Below are 20,834 nucleotides of genomic sequence, written 5' to 3'. Positions count from 1 at the left end.
TATTAATAATGTGATTATTTTTTATTAATAAACATAATAGTGGACACCTTTCATTAAGATGACTTGTTTATTATCTTCAGTTAAGGTAATCTTTTGGTGAAACCATATTTTGTGTGATTTATTGTATATAGATGTTGGTTGTTTGGTTCATAATTTCAAAAAATCACTGGATTGTTAACGAACTTCAAGAAACGATTTGACAAGCAATACGATGAAATAGTATCTATCTATAAATAGAAGAACATATCTTAGATTCAATCGATCTAATAGTGTCGGAGATTGAAGAAGAAAGTTCAGATTTTGGTTTGCAGAATGGTGCTGGTGGTGCAAACGAAAAAGGTTATACAGCAGTGCCTTTAACAATCCAATAACTTAAATGAAAAATTTCGAATAGTTTAATAACTATATTGTAACTTTATAAAATTGAGTAACCAAACTTAAACTTAATAATAATTTAAGGACTTTAATGGAGTTTAATCTAGTATAAATTACTAATCACTATTTTTTAAAAAGTAATTTATAAGGTTAACACATTAGAATTGCTTTGAAACAAGTGGAGGTTTTAACTCCATGTCCAACAACTTCTTGGAAGCGTAAGTTCATCAAGTGTTGCATTCAATAGTTTAGATTGAAATATTTGAGAAAAACGGGTGGTCTTCCTTAACAATATTCCCATGAGAATACAATGGCATGAGCTTGGTAGAATTTTCAAATTATATGGTGAAGTTGTAGTATTTTGTGTGATAATAAGAGACCCAATGGTATTTCGAAATGTGTATGAGGAAATCCGTTCTTATTAATCTTTGGGGATGATAAAAGTTGGTGGATCCAAATATATATATATATATATATATATAATTATAAAAGTAGGACGTTATACCTAGAAATTATCTTAAGAATATTTTATTTCATCTTTATTATGCAAGATAATTAAGAAATATTATTTCTAGTACACAATGCCTTTATTTCGAATTAGAACAATGTAACTGTGTTGAAATGTTTTAACAAATCGGAATGAATCCGGACAACACTCAATAAAAAAAATTTCTCAAAACTTTTATAAGAAAAGATACATTTAAGTCTCCAATTTATAGCTCACGAATAAGTGTTCAAGCAGGAGCGAAGATAGAATTTTTTTTATGGGGTTGAAATTAAATTATAAATTCTATAATAATAAAAATGTAATTAAATTTTACTTTTATTAATTTAAAATTTTAAAAAATAAAAAAAAGTATAAATGATTTTTTTTCATTTTAAGTAATCAGAACTCTTTCGAGTCCTCTGTATTTGCCCTGTGCTTAAGTAACCCTTTTTCAAGTATTAAAAAAAGCTAAATAATTATAATGTTTCATGCTGAGACATATTTTTTAACTTCAAATTTTGAACTAAAATTTGAGATAAAAAGGTGACTTCTATTAAAATCAATGGCACATTTTCACAACATTTCTTTCTTTTATTAATCTCCTTTTTCTTTTCACATTATATATACATATTATATGTCTATACCTTGTTGTATGTATGTGCCTATATGTATATTATAAATAACATAAAATTATAATAATATGTTTTATTTGAAAATATTTTATATAATATAAAATATAAAAAATATATATATTATATGCGACAAAAACGAAGCAAAAAATTGGAGATTTTGAACAGGTCTAATCTTTCGTGTTGGTTTGTGTAGGTTGGAACATGGAATCCTCTTTAATCTTCGTAGAGTGCATCTCACATTTCGAAAAAAAAAAAAGAGTCAACATCATGACGAGAAAGAACCGATGTCCCAACGATACGACACACCACACTCTAACGAGAAGAATTCATCGACTCGACGATGCAATGCATGGCGTCCCAACTAGCTAAACGTGACGTCACAATGTTAAATATGCACCCAATTAAGCTCAATTAAGCCCCTCCATTAAAGATTTTTGTCATTGATCAAATTTACCTTTAAAATAAATTGGCGCACCAAACAAATGGTGACACGTGGTGACTTCTAATTTAATATAATATTTTTTTCAAAAAATGATAAAAATATCAAAAATTATAAAAATTCTGAAAATTGATATAAAGTTATAAAAATTATAAAAAATTATAAATTTTATAAGAAAATTCTAATAAATTATTTAAATATTGTAAAATTTTATAAAAATGTATTGAAATTCATATAAAAAAATTGATATAACCTTATAAAAATTATAAAAAAATCATAAAAATTTGAACTAGATCGAACCAGTTGGTTGGACTGATTAGATTGAAATTGGCAAAGGTATTGGTTCGATGAAAGCCATTTGACTAGTTGGCCTGGGAATTGGATAATTAAATCGATTTTTTTAATAATTTTTTGAATGTTTTTGTTTAATTGAACTAGACAAATCAGTCGAATTAACAAACTAGTAGTTTGATCGGTTTCACTATTGGTTCTGATTTTGAAAACCTTGGTTAAAATATGTGTGCCAATAGTTGGATAAATAAATGTTGGTTTGATAAAAATATTAAAACAAAAACAAAAAAGTCTATTCAACCACCGAGTTCCAGGTCAACCGGTCCAATGGCTCTCCTTGGACTGATATCATTACCAATTTAAGGATAACCGGTTCAATTCAAGTTTTTATGGTTTTTTTTATAATTTTTATAACTCTATTAATTTTAATAATTTTTAACAACAAAATTATTATTTGTTAAGAAATCTGGTTTAATTTTTAACAATTTTGTAGCTATTCAATTATCCCATTGTTTTAATTTTCTGTTTTATACTTGTGAATTGAATCCTATATTTATTGCAGCCAAGTAGCTGGATCGTAAGGAGGGAAGCTTCTTCCTTTCACCACTCTGCATGCTGTGATTGTAAGAAATCTGGGTTCAAGTTGTACTATTTCCGGGAATTGGAGTCAAGAAATTTGAACTATGCTTGACGTAAGTACAATCCTCTTTCAGTAGTAGTTCAAGCATCTTTATTTTGAATCAGAAGTGAATATTTGAGTTGTAAATGTCGCAGCATTTCTCCTTTATGGTGTTGGGTTTGCGAAAGAAGCAAATCAAGTCAAAGGAGTCGGAGATATTTTCCTGTGGTGTATGGTTCCATGGAATGGCAAGAATAGGGAATTAATTGCACATTTGTTTCATACCTTGGACGGCCATGTTTCTCTCTCTATGACGGAATCTGCCAACCTGAGTTTCGTGAAAATGAATATAAATCATCGAAAGCCCTCCAAGTTAGCCTTTAATTGAGGACGTACCATCTTCTTCCAGCTCGAATTTTGAAATATTATGGTGAAACCGTGCAGCTTCTCGTATTTGATATTTTGATGATGTTTTACTCATTATTTATTTTCATAGAATGCTCTGCTCCACAACCAAAGAGATGCAAGCATAACTGCAACTCTTTCTCGGTTATTACAACAGCACAAATACCTCTAAATATTCTCTGAAAAAAACACAAATAACAAAGCATCAAGAGAAACAAATTTTTTACGTGCAAAACCCCTTTAAATCAAAGGGTAAAAAGCACGGACTTGAGAGTCCACTCAAATTAATTTGATTAATAAGAAAGGGTCATAATTATTTAAGTAAATACATATTGAATAATTACGTTTATGGATAAATATATGACTATCTATTTGGGTAGTTGTGTCCCTATGAAGAGACATGAAACCTCCTATAAATAGGAGATGAATTACATTTGTAGGATATACCTAAGAACATAGAAACTAAGTTTCTTTCTATTCTCCCACCATCTCTTGTATATTCCTAGATTATTCTATAAAGAATTACTGTATAAATTTTTATAGATATTGATATTATTGCTATGCTCTGCTCAATGCTTAATGGATTGTTTTCGCCTGTGCAAAGCGTAGACAACCAATCCTCGAGGTTCATTTGACAGTGACTCTTTTTCTCACCATAACATAGGTGGGTGAGAATAGAACCTTAAAGAAAGTGGCATTGATACACACCTTGAAACTTTTGTTAATTTATCGTAAGTTTATTTTTATCCCTACGCACCAACAATATAACCTAATATAAATTATTATTCATTATTTTTAGAAAAAGTAGTTTATAAGATTAACACATTAGAATTGCCATTAAAGACCGAGAAGCCTAGAATTGCTTTGAAACAAGTGAAGCTTTTAACTCCATGTCCAAAAACTTCTTGAAAGCTATTGAATTCAATAGTTTATATTGAAACTTTTGAGATCTTCGTTAACAAGATTCCCATAAGAATATAATGACATGAACTTGGTAGAATTTTCAAATTATATGGCGAAATTGTGGTATTTTGAGTGATAATAAAAGAGTCAATGGCATTTCGAAATGGATATATTTTTTAGTGATTTTATATATTTCAATATTTTTATAAATTTATATATTATATGTTTTTCAAAACATTAATAACTTTAAAATCGATATTTTATTAAATAAAAATAAAAATATGTAAATTCTTGAAAAATACATCTAGAACGAATATGGACAAATTTGCTATTTTTCTAAGTTTTTCTTGACTGAAACAAATAAATTTTTTTATTAATTTATATATTTTAAAATATGTTTTGTTTGTTATTTTTATTTGTCACATAACATGGTAAGAGGCTATCATGTGTCACCATCAAATTCGCATGCACTACACCAAAACAGGCTTTTAGCGGCGCTTTGATAAGCGCCGGAAAAAACGCCGCTAAAGATTAGGACCTTTAGCGGCGCTTTTCCCACAAACGCCGCTAAAGACCAAGACCTTTAGCGGCGCTTCTCCCGCAAACGCCGCTAAAAACCAAGACCTTTAGCGGCGCTTCTCCCGAAAACGCCGCTAAAGACCAGGACCTTTAGCGACGCTTCTCCCGCAAACGCCGCTAAAGACCAGGACCTTTAGCGGCGCTTTTCCCACAAACGCTGCTAAAGACCAAGACCTTTAGCGGCGCTTCTCCCACAAACGCCGCTAAAGACCAAAACCTTTAGTGGTGCTTTTCCCAAAAACGCCACTAAAGGTCACGAAAAATTAAAAAAAATATTATAAAAACGCCACTTTATTCTTTGGATTTGCTCCATTCCTATCCTAAATTATTATAAAAATGCCAATCCCTTTACTTGCTTAAGCAAATCCTTTAGAACTGTTCCATTCTTAGGTTAGAGATTGCAGCAACAGCAAATGTGAGATTCCACCAATTAAAAAATGTATAATTTAATTTGAAGACGTATTAAAATGAAAATTCATGAACAAGAGATAAATGTTTTTCACTATATCTCATGCAGCAAGTCAAATTACCTTTGATTACATAACATTCCTTTGAAATTTTTTTAAAAAAAATTGAAACTAGTTCATATCAACTTATTTGAACTTACAATTCTAGGAAAGCATAAAATGTAGTTCCATGAGCATGCATTTAAAGTAGCAAAAAAATTACTGATTACAGTGACAGTTTAAGCTCCAAATCTAGCTCTTGTGTGTCACTTGATTTGAATTTTGACTGCTCGATCCCAATGAGTTGCTAAGATGTTTCTTGCTCCTTGAGTGTGAATCCTATAAGAATGTAAGGAACTAAAACAAGTTAAATTTTAAAACACAATCATCACATAGCACATAAACTAAAACAAGTTAAATTTAAACACTTCAATTTGCAGCACCTTAACATATCAATTAACAACATTTATACACATCAATTACAGCGATAAAACATCTCAATTTTCAGCAACTAAACACTTCAATTTGCAGCACTTAAACACTTCAATTTACAGCATTTAAACACTTAAATTTGCAGCACTTAAACATATTAATTAACAACATTTACACACCTCAATTACAGCGATAAAACATCTCAATTTCCAGCAACTAAATACTTCAATTTGCAGCACTTAAACACTTAAATTTGCAGCACTTAAACACTTCAATTTACAGCATTTAAACACTTAAATTTGCAACACTTAAACATATCAGTTAACAACATTTATACACCTCAATTACGGCGATAAAACATCTCAATTTCCAGCAACTAAACACTTCAATTTGCTGCACTTAAAACACTTCAATTTGCAGCACTTAAACACGTCAATTTACAGCATTTAAACACTTAAATTTGCAGCACTTAAACATATCAATTAACAACATTTATACACCTCAATTACAGCGATAAAACATCTCAATTTCCAGCAACTAAGCACTTCAATTTGCAGCACTTAAAGTCTGCAATTTGCAGCAATTAAACACTTCAATTTACAGCATTTAAACACTTAAATTTGCAGCACTTAAACATATCAATTAACAACATTTATACACCTCAATTACAGCGATAAAACATCTCAATTTCCAGCAACTAAGCACTTCAATTTGCAGCACTTAAACACTTCAATTTACAGCATTTAAACACTTAAATTTGCAGCACTTAAACATATCAATTAACAACATTTATACACCTCAATTACGGCGATAAAACATCTCAATTTCCAGCAACTAAGCACTTCAATTTGCAGCACTTAAACACTTCAATTTGCAGCACTTAAACACTTCAATTTACAACATTTAAACACTTAAATTTGCAGCACTTAAACATATCAATTAACAACATTTATACACCTCAATTACAGCGATAAAACATCTCAATTTCCAGCAACTAAGCACTTCAATTTGCAGCACTTAAACACTTCAATTTGCAGCACTTAAACACTTCAATTTACAGCATTTAAACACTTAAATTTGCAACACTTAAACATATCAGTTAACAACATTTATACACCTCAATTACGGCGATAAAACATCTCAATTTCCAGCAACTAAACACTTCAATTTGCAGCACTTAAAACACTTCAATTTGCAGCACTTAAACACGTCAATTTACAGCATTTAAACACTTAAATTTGCAGCACTTAAACATATCAATTAACAACATTTATACACCTCAATTACAGCGATAAAACATCTCAATTTGCAGCAACTAAGCACTTCAATTTGCAGCACTTAAACACTTCAATTTGCAGCACTTTAACACGTCAATTTACAACATTTAAACACTTAAATTTGCAGCACTTAAACATATCAATTAAAAACATTTATACACCTCAATTACGGCGATAAAACATCTCAATTTCCAGCAACTAAGCACTTCAATTTGCAGCACTTAAACACTGCAATTTGCAGCACTTAAACACTTCAATTTACAACATTTAAACACTTAAATTTGCAGCACTTAAACATATCAATTAACAACATTCGATGCTGCTTATCACATAATATCCTGGATGGTCCTTAGAAGAAAGGTCATTGATGTTTCCCAAGTTCTTAAAAAGGCCAATGTAAAATAGAACTCAAATTAACAGTATCTAATATTTTGTTTTTCATGTCTTTCATAAAATGGAACTCAAACCATATTGCATCACAAAAACATGACAAAATTTGTGGCATCAAATATTTACTCATAATTTACATAATAATAACGATAAAAATATTAAATAAAACATTCATAAATTAATGGGCATGTCAACAGACTATCCATGCCCTCGTTGGCATCTAAGTAGAAATACTGAAAATGAAAAAAGTAATTAGAACATAATCACATACTAATTGATGCATGCTCCACTTTGAAATGAAAAAGTTCTGTTCCCACCCTTCAACAAATGACACTCCATTTAGGAAGGTAGAAGCAATATATCCAGGTGCACCTGTTGAATCATTTCAATAGCAACTCAATAAGCAACTTGACTCAATAAAACCAGCTATTGAGCATATGAAGTTCTTTTGAAGTGATTCAACTGAGAGTTCCAGTGTACTATTAATTGGAGAAACTTATATATTTCAAAACCTGCTTATAAGAAATCACCTTGGAACATATATAAGGAAACAGATGAACATCAAGGGAACTGCATGCCATTGTTTGATAGAACTACATTGTCTTAGACTTCTCGTGACTAATCTTAAGATAGCTTCTAATGAAACATATCAGAGATAATCCTCACTTGGAAATGCCTGGGGTGCTTGAACAAATATATATTTTGTAATTTTTGTTAAAAAAAGAAAAAAAGCTCAACCTAGGATTCATTACTCTATAGTCTGTACAGTAATTTCCCTTATAAACCCAATATTTTGACCAATTTTCAGATTTTAGTAGATCAAGAATTGCAATGGAAAAAATTCAACATCGTATGATTCGAAGAAAATATTATAATACGTCTTATGTGACCTTTAAAATAGAATTTGTTTAATTCAGGTATTGTTGTATTATTTTGCAGCTTCCTTTTGGGCAACAAATGATCTGAAACTATCATCTTACATGATACTCAAGTTATAAAGACCATTTACCCCGAAAAGGTGCAGCAATCGCAATCTAGTTCTTCACATATTTCTCAAAAACCTGTACAAGAAAAGAAGCATTGCATCACAAAGAGATAGAACACGAAACTAGAACTCGTGTGGGAAAAAACAAGGATAAAGAGCACAGTAAAGCAGAAAAAGGAGGAGATAAGAGATGCAATAGATAGCTTACATCACTGTGAAGGCCCATGAAACATTTTACCAGAAGACCCCCCATAGAATGACTTATGATATTTATCTTTTTCCCCCTGATGCTTTATACACTGACTCTAGTTAAGCAAAGACAGAAAAAGAAACTGAAACAAAGATTCTTCACCTTCTTCAACCTTTTTTTATCTCTTTATTTCAGCGAACAGCCAATGGCATCTTAGTAAGGCAATGTAAAAGAAAGGGGAAAACAAAGCGCAAAAACCTCCTTACTCCCCCTCCTCCGATTTCTTTATCTTTCAACTCCTCTTCCTCCGATTTCTTCTCATCTAGGATTTCTTCTCATCTAGGGTTTCAGTCCAGTGAAATGAAAAGGAAAAAGAAGTGTGATTGGTGTAGGTGTATTGACTGGTATTGTTGGAAATGGGAAATTTGGGGGATTTCAACTAAGAAAAACAAACTATTATTTGGTGATTTAGGGCACACGACAGAGGTGAGAAGAAGAGGGGGGTAATGAGCGGGTAACAAAAAATCATTTTTTGGGTGAGCGGGATTTTGATTAACTTTGCGGCGTTTTTATTAAAAACGCCGCTATTGTTTATCTTTTGCGGCGTTTTTATAAAAATATTTAATTTTAAACAAAACGACGCCGTTTTACTTTGCTAAAAAAATTTATTTTGTCTACTAAAAATTTTTAGTTAAGTGATTTTTTAAAACATTTATTATTACTATTTTTATAAATTGGATTTTTATAAAAAATCAATTACTCTCAAAATAAATATCATATATTTTAATAAGAAAACAAATGATTTAATGGTCGCAATTAATTATTAAATTAGAATTATCCAATGTTAATTACGATTTCTATTAAAGATTGAAATGTTAATCACGATTTTATATTATTATTTTCGATTTAATCTCCATTTTATTAGAGATATTTCTTCTTAACTAAAATATAACTATTATGCTAAATGTTCGATGTGGAATGATTTTAGTTTTTGTATTTCATTTTATTTGTTATAATTTGGTCCTATCCAAAATAGATAGTTACCTATTCATATCAATCATTACTTTATTTATTTATTTATCAAATTTTTTGTTAAATCTAATATTTAAATATATCAAATGGTTTAGATTAAATATTTTTAAATATAAAAGCATTAATTGATTGTATAATTTTTATCATTTAACAAATTTCAAGTAAACCTTAAATCCTAAACCAGTTAATATATATAAAATTTATCTATTAAGTTCTTAAATAATTTAAACTATAATCACAATTTTAATATATTAAAATTAATATTATATATTTTACAATTATATAAGAAATTGTTTAATATATAAATTTAAAAAAACTAATTAATATAAACCATAAATCCCTAACTCCTATCCCCTAAATCGTAAAACATAAACCGTAAACCCCTAACCCCTAACCCCTAACCCTTAAACCCCAACCCTTATAACTGTCCTCCATAAGTTTTGTGACCGCATTTAGTATAGTTCCTTAATCATATAGATATTTCAAAAGATTCAAACTCCTAGTTGTAACAGTACTCCTAGTTTCTTCAACTCCGAAAGATTCAAACTCCTCATCCACATCAACAGATGCCGCAATGCAGGTGATTTTTTCTTTTGGAACCTTGAATCCATCATCAACTTTAGGATTTCCTTACTTCTCCCTAGCACCAATGTCCAAACCTAATAACTTAAAAAATTCAATCAACAAATGTAAAGGCGAATTGGAGGCGGAATACCTAAAAGAAACATTCAACGCAAGTCGTAATGGTATCCATAGGAAGAAGAAAATAGTAAGGTGTTACGAGATAATTTAAAATGTAAAAGTGCCAAGCAAAACCATGGGTCATATTCAGTTTCTGAAACAACAGAACAAACAAGTTATGAAACTTTTACACATGAACACCTAAAATTCCAATCAATCCTAACGAATAATAAATTCACACATCTACCATTTTTTTAAATTCACGTCAATATTATAAAATTAAAGAAACCAAATTATACTAAATTAAAATAAAATGATAACAGATCGGGACTAAAACCATAATCAGACCATAATCAAAATAAATCATTCTTGCCTGAAATGATGAAAACATCCAGAGTTAAACACATTTCTATCAAGCAACAAAAATCTCTAACCACCAACAACAAAATATCAAGAAACACTAGGATCCAAACCACACCAACAAAAATATGCAAAAACCTTAAAATAGTAACCCCAATATACCTTAAACTCTAAACCACATATACCCTAAACCAAAAACCTTAAACTATAGTGATAAATATCTTTTTACGATTATATAAAAAATTATTTAATATGTAAATGAAAAACACTCAGTAATGTACCCAAAAAACTTTTAAAAAACCCAAAAAATTATTTAATATGATAAATCTGAGCATTAGCGGCGCTTCCTCATAAACGCCGCTAAAGCCCTGAGCATTAGCAGCGCTTCTTCAAAAACGCCGCTAAAGCCCTTAGCATTAGCGGCGCTTCTTCAAAAACGCCGCTAATGCCCTCAAAACTCAGAAAATGACGTCGTTGGACTTAGGTTTTTTGCGACGCTTTATGGAAAACGCCGCTAATGCTCATTTTTAGTGGCGTTTTTTAAAAAGCGCCGCTAATACTCTATCTTTAGTGGCGTTTTATTAAAAGCGCCGCTAATGCTTGATTTTTAGCGGCGTTTTTTTATCTAAACGCCGCTAAAACCGCCGCTAAAAGCCTGTTTTGGTGTAGTGATGGCTTTAATATATACACATTCGAATTAAGCAAACCCTAAAGCTAGTCTGTACATGCCAAAATCCCAAAAGAAATTCCAGTTCATAAGATACCGTAAATAGTCGATAGTGTGATAAGCTTTACTGACGATCCCTGAACTCGTAACGACTTCAAAATCTATAAAGGAAAGATAAACAAATACACACACAGTAAGCTATTCAAAACTTAATAAGTCGTAAGCATGAATAATATTTAACTGTAAAGAATAAAGGCACATCATTTATTTTATAAATATACTATACATTTCATAATCACACTTCAACCACATATATCATTTAGTAAACCGAGTATTCTCTTGTATGAATGCTTATAAAACATTCACCCTTAACAACATAGTAACCAACTATCCCAAAATTACTTTTATATATAAACATGATAAATTACTACTCATAACCATATATTATATATGATTCTAAATAATTTACCTACCTTATCTCCATTTAATCACATAACTAATACATACCGGTATATATAATTCATTACATATCCGTCTTCGTTTAACATTTTCCGTTGAACTATTTGAAATTTAAAAGGATATGCGAATAGTCTGGAAGCTCGTACAATGCCAACGTCCCAGACGTGGTCTTACATGTAATCACTGATCGATGCCACTGTCCTAGACAGGTTCTTACACGAAAACACAAGTCGATGCCAACGTCCTAGACGTGGTCTTACACAGAAACACTTATAAAAAATCTCATGTATTTCTAGAGTTCGTACAGCTTTCAGACATTAATTATCAATTAAAATTGAATTCAAATAATTTACCTATTTCAATATATACAATCGGCCAAGACTATTACTATAGTCAATATTTCAATTTATCACATATCTACTATATGCTAATGAATTTAACAAAATTTAAATGCCTATCGACCTACTCCGGATATCGACGGATACGATCGACTACTCAACTACTTTCGACTTTCCCCGATCTAATTTCGTTTTCTTCAGTTCTTGATCTATACATATTCAAATTTAACCCTTTTATTCATAAATTAATTCAATTTAATCCAAAAATACACAAATGGATGAATTACCATTTTGCCCCTGACATTTTACACTTTTTTACAATTTAGTCCCTATTGCATAAAACACAAAATACACAAAATTTCCTTACACTGTGCTAGGGCCGAATATTCAATAGCTTTATACAAGTCCACACATTTCATTTATTTTGCATTTTAGTCCCTCAAAAATTTATTTTTACGATTTAGCCCTAATTACTCAATTTCATCAAAGATTCAAAAACAAACTATGTTAATTTAATACATATAGTTCATATTTCACCTTCAAACATCACAAAACTCATGAATTCATCAATGGCATATTTCAAAATCATCACCAATTCACAAAATTGAAGCATGGGCTTTAAAGAATACAAAGCAATGATCTCAAAAACGTAAAAATTATCAAAAACTGAAACCGAAACATACCTTAATTGAGCAACACCAAGGCCGAATGTTCAAAGTTTTAAAACCTTATTTCTTTTTCTTGTTTTCGGTTATCCCAAAGATGAACATGCATGGCTTTGTTTATTTTATGTTTTATATTATTTACATTATAATATATTAATTACTATTTTAACTTTTATCATTTTATTCCATTTCCACTTACTCATGTCCAAAAGTGTCCATGCATAATTAAATGGTATAATTGCATCATAATTACCTTATCCTTTAAAGAAAACAACAATTTGGCCCTTACATATTTAACTATCAACTTTTTCATCTTACGCAATTTAGCCCTTTTTATTAAATCGGCACTCAAACAACAAAATTAAAATGCAAAAATTTCATGGATATAAATTCACACATAATAAACACACAAAATAATATTAAAATATTTTTCCAACTCGGATTTGTGGTCCCGGAACCACTATGTCCGATTAGGATCGAAATCGGGCTATTACATGTGTCATAATGACATAATGTGGTGTGTAGGGATAGGTGGGTGTTTTTAACCTCACATGGTGTGATGGAATGGTCGGAGTTGGTGTGTAGAGGATGGGGGTAGGATTCTGTATATCTGTTCTGCATATTTGTCTCTGTAACTGTATCTGTATCTGTATCTTTATCTATATCTGTAAAGGACTTAGGCGGATCGGTGCGACGGAGTCTCACGGTGACCACGAGTTTGTAAACTGACTCTAAATATTGGTTTAAATTAAATTAAGGACTATTTCTGGGAGTTTTGTATTATTGGACTATCCAGACTGTTGATTTTTAACTTGGTTTTGGATGCATTTTTAATCTTTTATTGCGATTTTGACTGCAACCTCGATTTTATGAAAACTAGTTTTTTTTTTTGAAAATACGAGCTGGATTTCCAAATATAACGATTCTTAAGATTTTCGCTGTAAATTATGATTTGGCAAATAAATTAATTAAATAATGTTTTCAATAAAAGGTGTGTAAACGGAAATGGGTTACAAAGCTTTAATGAATTTGCACTGTTTTCAAAATCCTTTACTGTAACATTACCAGATTCGACCATAACGTTTAGGCCGGGTTTGGGATGTTATAGGTTAACAGATTAGAATTGCCATTAAACACCCAAAAGCCTAGAATTGCTTTGAAACAAGTGGAGCTTTTAACTCCATGTCCAAAAACTTCTTGAAAGCTATGGCATTCAATAGTTTATATTGAAACTTTTGAGAAATTCAAAGTCTATGGCGAAGTTGTGGTATTTTGAGTGATAATAAAAGGGCTAATGGCATCTCGAAATGGATACGAGGAATCTAGTTCTTATTAATCTTTGTGGAAGATCAAATTGTAAAAAAATTGGTGGATCCAAAAAAAATTACAAAGTTATAAAGAGAAGACATTTCGTAAGAACTATCTTAAGAATAGTTTATTTTTCCTCTGTCATGCAGGACAATCAAGAAATGATTGTCCGATATACAATATCTTTATCTTGGATTAAAACAATGTGATTGTTATTAAATTATTCTAATAAATCAAAATGATTCCAAAAACACTTAATAGAAAAAAATCATTTAAGTCTTCAATCTAACACATAAATAATTGCTTAAATGACCCTTTATGAAGTAATATAACTATTCACAAAGAAATGAAGCCAAGTAATTATAATGTTCCATGATAAGAAACATTTTTTAATTTTAAATTTTAAACTAAAATTTGAAAAAAAAGGTGTGATTTCTATTAAAATCAATGGCACATTCTCACAGCATTCCTTTCTTTATATTAATTTCTTTTTCCTTTCCACATTATATATAAATATTATATGTCTATACTATTGTTGTATGAATGTATATATATTATAAATAACATAAAATTATAATAATATATTTTATTTGGAAATACTTTATATAATATATAATACAATATATATATTATATACTACAGAAACCAATCTCAAAATTAGAGATTTTGAACTAGTCTAGTCTTTTGTGTTGGTTTATGTAAGTTGGAACATGGAATCCTTCTTTAACTTTCGTTGATTGTGTTTCGTATTGTGTTTCGGAAGAAACAAAGTCGACGTCGTGATGAAGAAGAGTTGATGTCCTGACAACATGACACACCATGTCCTAACGAGAAGAACCTATCGTCCCGACGACGTGATGCATAGTGCCCTAACGAGCTGAACTCGATTTCACTGTATTAAACATGCACCTAATTAAGCCCCTACATTTAATTAAAATAATCGATTAAGCCTCTCGTTAATGATTTCTGTCATTAATCAAATTGACCGTTAAAATAAATTGACGCATCAATCAAATGGTGACATGTGGCGGCTTCTAGTTTAATATAATATTTTTCATAAAAAATTATTAAAATTATAAAAAATTAGATATTAAAAATATTAAATTAAAAAATATATGAAAATTGATATAAAGTTATGAAATGATAAAAGAAATCTAATAAAATCTAATAAATTATAAAAGTAATAAAAGTAATAAAAAATATTTAAAATATTTTAAAAGTGTATAAAAACATATTAAAATTTTATAAAAATAAAAAATTATAAAAAATTAAAAAGTATTAAAATTGATATAAACTTATAAAAATTAGAAAAAAGTATAAAAACTTGAACTGGATCGAATCAGTTGGTTGGATCGATTAGACCGAAATCGATAAGGGTATTGGTTTGATGAAAGCCATGAGACCAGCTGGCCTGGGAATTAGACAATTGAACCAATTTTTTTATTATTTTTATTTTTGAATTTTTTATTTAATCGAAGTAAACAGAGAAATCGAACTAACAAACTGGTGGCTTGACTGATTTGACTATTGGACATGATTTCAATCATAGTCAGGAAATAATTGATAATGTCCATGGTGAAGGGTGGATAAATGTGTGATTTTATAATCACTTGATTGGACAATTGATGGTCCTTTAATATGACTATATATGTTACACCATTGTATATATAAAGTCTGTTGAGAGAAAAAATGTACTAACTTTGAAAAGAAGCTATGACAAATAGTAAATATGTTGTCTAGTTTCACCAAGAGGTTTGAGGCCTCTTTACAACAACTTACTTGGTGAAAAAGACATGATGTTCGGTTTCATATATTTGGTAATTGTGAAATTAATTTCTTGAATATCAATAAATAAGTAAAATAGTCAAATATGAAAGTGTCATGATAAGAAAAAAAAAAGTGACCACTATAATTTGACAATAATAGAAATGATATCCTTAATATCATTCTTTTGCGAAAGAATCGATAATTGAACATGGTGGAGATGTTGGCCTTGTGAATATTCAAGACAAATAGATATAAAGTTTCACCGTGTGATATAGATAATTAACATAGCTAAGTTGGAAAGTTGAAAATTTGAGATGAGATACAAGAACATCATCAGTATGTGATTGCTAGCACTATAAAAAAATAATAATATCATACCAAGATGAAAAGTGCTAGGTACCTGTAATGATAAAGGGGAGGATGAGTATTATACTCTTAATTGGCCCATAACATAAATTTGTTTGAGTGTTATAATTACGTGAAGTGTCTCGATGGGATCTACCTATGTGAGTGGAAGTGTGACCACTTCTAAAAGCTCAATGGCTTGACTCTAACAACACTCATTAAAAAAGACTACAAACACATGGCTATAATAGTGTCCTTGAAAATTATGCATTGAATGGTGTTGAAATTATTGTGTGAGATATGTTCAATTAATCAAATGAATAGTTGGTTCAAAGCATAGCCTACCATGCAATTTTGATTAACTTTAACATGCTTTCACTAAGTGAAGATTCAATTGTAAGACACATTTATTTATGCAATTGGTTTCCAAGATTATCAAAATTTGGAATATTTTGAAAATGGGGGGAGGTTGTTGGAAAATTTTTAAAAAATATATAGTGTTTCAATAGTTACAAATGAAAAGGCACAAGTGATCCAAAAATAATGTCGCATAGTTATTAAGCAAGAGTTATCACTATACCACTTAATTATGTCTCTTGTCACTAAAAATTATACCACTTAATTAATAACAAAGGGTCATAATTATTCAAGTAAATACATATTGAATAATTAGGTTGATGGATAAAGATATGACTATCAATTTGGGTAATTATGTCCCTATGAAGAGACATAGACCTCCTATAAATAGGAGAGAAATTTCATTTGTAGGATATACCCAAAAACATAAAAACTAAGTTTCTCTCTATTCTCCCACCATCTTTTATATTCCTAGATTATTCTAAAAAGAATTACTGCAGAAATTTTTATAAAAATTGATATCCTTGCTATGCTCCGCTCAATGCTCAATACTTAATAGGTTGTTTTCATCGGTGCAAAGTGTAGACAATCATTGGACTTACTTGTATACTAGAGGTTCATTTGCCGGTAACTCTTTTTCTCACCATAACATAAGTGGGAGAGAATAGAAACTTAAAAAAAGTGACATTAATACACACCTCAAAGCTTTTGTTAATTTCTAGTAAGTTTATTTTTATCTCCACACACCAACAACATAACTTAATATAAATTATTATTCATTATTTTTAAAAGTAGTTTATAAGGTTAACACATTAGAATTGCCATTAAAGACCCAGAAGCCTAGAATTGCTTTGAAACAAGTGGAGCTTTAACCTCCATGTCCAAAAACTTCTTGAAAGCTTAAATTCATCAACTATTGCATTCAATAGTTTATATTCAAACTTTTGAGAATAACAGGTAAGGGTTGTTGAATGGTCTTCGTTAACAAGATCCCCATAAGAATATAATGACATAACTTAAATGTATACATATTATACGTCTATACTATTGTTGTATAAATGTATATATATTATAAATACCATAAAATTATAATAATATATTTTATTTGTAAATACTTTATATACAATAGAAATCAAGCACAAAATTGGAGATTTTGAATTGGTCTAGTCTTTCGTGTTGGTTTGTGTAGGTTGGAACATGGAATCTTTATGTAACTTTCGTGGAGTGTGTTTCGTATTTCGGAAGAAACAAAGTCGATGTCGTGATGAAGAAGAGTTGATGTCCTCGATGACATGACACACCATGTCCTAACAAGAAGAACCCGTCGTCCTGACGACGTGATGCATGGAGTCCCGACGAGCTGAACTCGACATCACTGTATTAAACATACACCCAATTAAGCCCCTACATTTAATTAAATAATCGATTAAGCCTCTCGTTAATGATTTCTATAATTAATCAAATTGACCGTTAAAATAAATTGATGCATCAATCAAATGGTGGCATGTGGCGGCTTCTAGTTTAATATAATATTTTTTTCATAAAAATGATTAAAAATCAGAAAAAAATTATAAAAATTATTAGATATTAAAAATTACTAAATTAAAAATATATGAAAATTGATATAAAGTTATAAAATGATAAAGGAAATCTAATAAAATCTAATAAATTATAAAAGTAATAAAAAATATTTAAAATATTTTAAAAGTGTATAAAAACGTATTAAAATTTTATAAATATAAAAAATATAAAAAATTCAAAAGTATTAAAATTGTTATAAACTTATAAAAATTATAAAAAACTTGAATTGGATCGAATCAGTTGGTTGGATCGATTAGACTGAAATCGATAAGGGTATTGGTCTGATGAAAGCAGTGAGACCGGTTGGCCTGGGAATCGAACTGATTTTTTTAATTATTTTTATTTTTAAATTTTTATTTAATCAAAGTAAACAAATCAATTGAACTAACAAACTAGTGGCTTGACCGATTTGATCATTGGTCTGGTTCTAAAAACTTTGGTTAAAATATCTCATTCTGTCATATGCTAAAAATTGGATAATGAAAGTTTGGTTTGTTAAAAGTATTTAAAAAAAATAGAAAATTGATTCAACCACCAGGTTCTCAGGTCAACCGGTCTGATGGTTTTCCTTGGATTGGCACCCTTGTCGATTTTAGGTTAACCGGTTCAATTCAAGTTTTTATTTTTATTTTTTATAATTTTTACAACTCTATATCAATTTTAATATATATTTTAAAATTTTAAACAATTTTTTTATATTTTCTATCTCTGTAAATTGGATCCTATATTTATTGTAATCATGTAGCTGGATCGTAAGGAGCTTGTACTCGGGGAAGCTTCTTCCTTTCACCACTCTGCATGCTGTGATGGGTTCAAGTAATACTATTTCTGAGAATTGGAGTCGAGAAGTTTGAACTATGCTTGACGTAAGTACAATATTCTTTCAGTAGTCAAGTATCTTTTTTTCTCCTTTATGGTGTTGGGTTTGCGAAAGAAGCAAATCAAGTCAAAAGGACTCGAAGGAGACATTTTCCGGTTGAATATGGTTCCATGAAATGGCAAGAATAGGGAATTAACTGTACATTTGTTTTCATCCCTTGGACGGCCATGTTTCTCTCCCTATATTGGAATCTGCCAACCTGAGGTTCGAGAAAATGAACGAATCTTCGAAAGCTAGTGTAACTCCTCCAAGTTAGCCTTTAATTGAGGACAAACCATCTTCTTGCAGCTCGAATTTTGAAATATTAAGGTGAAACCATGAAAGTGGTCTTTGGGAATGTTGGTTTTTAGAATCGAGTGATCACCCTTTTCTGACCCTTACTGCCCAACCTGAGACCGGACTGCTAACAGTATTTCTTGGAAACTAATCGTTTCATCACTAGAATAACTGGCCTTTGTATGATGTTGTGTTTCCCCTTTACCTCTCTAGGCTTCTCTGAGGCATGATCTTAAGGTAGTGAGGATAACATGAAAGTTGGAGCTCGATGACTGCAGCCTCCATGTTTTTAACAAATTACCAGCACAATCTACGAGGTCGAGTTAGGATAGCAGACTAGATGGCCTCAAGTATTCAAACGTAGTTGTAGTTTAGAAAAATAGATGGTTTGGATATGGCAAAAAGAGTCTCCTTTACTAACCCATTAACTTTCAAACAAGCTTCTGGAGTAGTTCTTCGCTTCTTCCATGGTTTCATTCGGCTGTTTCTATCAAATTGCAGTCTGCTGGTTATCCTGTATGTTAGTTACCCATACTTTATTTTAAACGGATGTTATAGGATGACTAAATTATATTTAAGAAAATGATTCATTTTATAATTGTAGGAGATGGATCAGTGAATCAAAGAGACTTCAATCTCAGATGTGAAGTTTGATTTGCAGCTTCTCGTATTTGATGATGTTTTATTTATTTTCATAGAATGCTCTGCTCCACAATTGAAGAGATACAAGCATGACTACAACTCTTTTTTGGTAATTACGATAGCAGAAATAGCTCAAAATAATCTCCAAAAAAACACAGAAGCAGCCAAGAATGATCACAAAGCATCAATCACACCAGACACGCCAAAATTTTACGTGGAAAAACCCCTTTAAATCAAAGGGTAAAAACCACGGGACTTGACAGTCCACTCAAAAATTTCACTATAATATAGAAGTGTGGCTACATGATCACAATAAATACATAACTCTACTTTAGCTATCATCGAGAAGTGATTATTACAGAACATAATAGAGAAAGTTCGAGGAATCCCAACAATAGAGACAGACTTTGATGCCGAAGATCCACAAGCTATACAGAATTAGAGGCATGGTATGGAAAGACAAAAGCTTTTGGTACAATGGGAGGGTACCCATGTAAAGCTCATCCAAGCAAAAGCCTATGAAATTAGGAGTTGAATCAGCTCAACTCTTTCGCTGGAGAAAAGGTCTGCATTTCCCCAAGGAGTCCTGCATGTTTTGGTCAAATGGCTTTCATTAATTGATAACTAATCAAATGATGTGAAACCAAGAAAGTTACGAAACACCTATCAATTAAAGCGATTTATATATTTGAACACGCAAATAATTTAGGAATAAGAGAGCTTATCTAAGTTTTCCTAATTAGCAAATTCTAAAGGTTACAAATAAATTCAGATACCTCAGACATCCTCTGCATTGGATTTCAGCCAAATTCCTCTTAATAACAAATAAATTGAGGAGTATTTCCAATTATCACAAACCTGTGACATCCTCTGATTGTCGGCCAAATTCCTGCTAAACTAACATCAATGATCTTTAGTTCTTCATCAGTTTTGCATCATTTGGTTGGAAAGGCTGTTTTGTCACATTTGACGGAGGAACAACTGCAAGAACAAAATATATGAACAAAAAGTTACATCATAATCTCT

General features: G+C 30.5%; 2 protein-coding genes across 5 annotated transcripts in view; both read right to left on the bottom strand.

The window, feature by feature from the left end:
* Window positions 1-20,834, bottom strand: part of LOC105776268 (putative disease resistance RPP13-like protein 1) — a 44,345-nt gene that overhangs the window by 6,764 nt on the left and 16,747 nt on the right. The gene's annotated exons all lie outside the window — the stretch shown is intronic.
* LOC128031959 (putative disease resistance RPP13-like protein 1) overlaps window positions 1-20,834 on the bottom strand; it is a 62,962-nt gene that overhangs the window by 37,092 nt on the left and 5,036 nt on the right. Inside the window, exons 2-3 of one of the 4 annotated variants that reach the window (XM_052622700.1) lie at window positions 20,585-20,789; window positions 19,346-20,394 (exon numbers count right to left, since the gene is read on the bottom strand). The gene's annotated coding sequence lies outside the window, so the exon portion shown is untranslated. Of the gene's footprint in view, window positions 1-19,345; window positions 20,395-20,584; window positions 20,790-20,834 lie in introns of those variants that run through there. The other 3 variants (XM_052622698.1, XM_052622697.1, XM_052622699.1) reach the window with 3 other exon arrangements.

The sequence above is a fragment of the Gossypium raimondii genome, chromosome 10 (assembly GCF_025698545.1).
Source record: "Gossypium raimondii isolate GPD5lz chromosome 10, ASM2569854v1, whole genome shotgun sequence".
NCBI classification, from domain to species: Eukaryota; Viridiplantae; Streptophyta; class Magnoliopsida; order Malvales; family Malvaceae; genus Gossypium; species Gossypium raimondii.
This window is presented reverse-complemented; position numbering and strand designations above follow the sequence as displayed.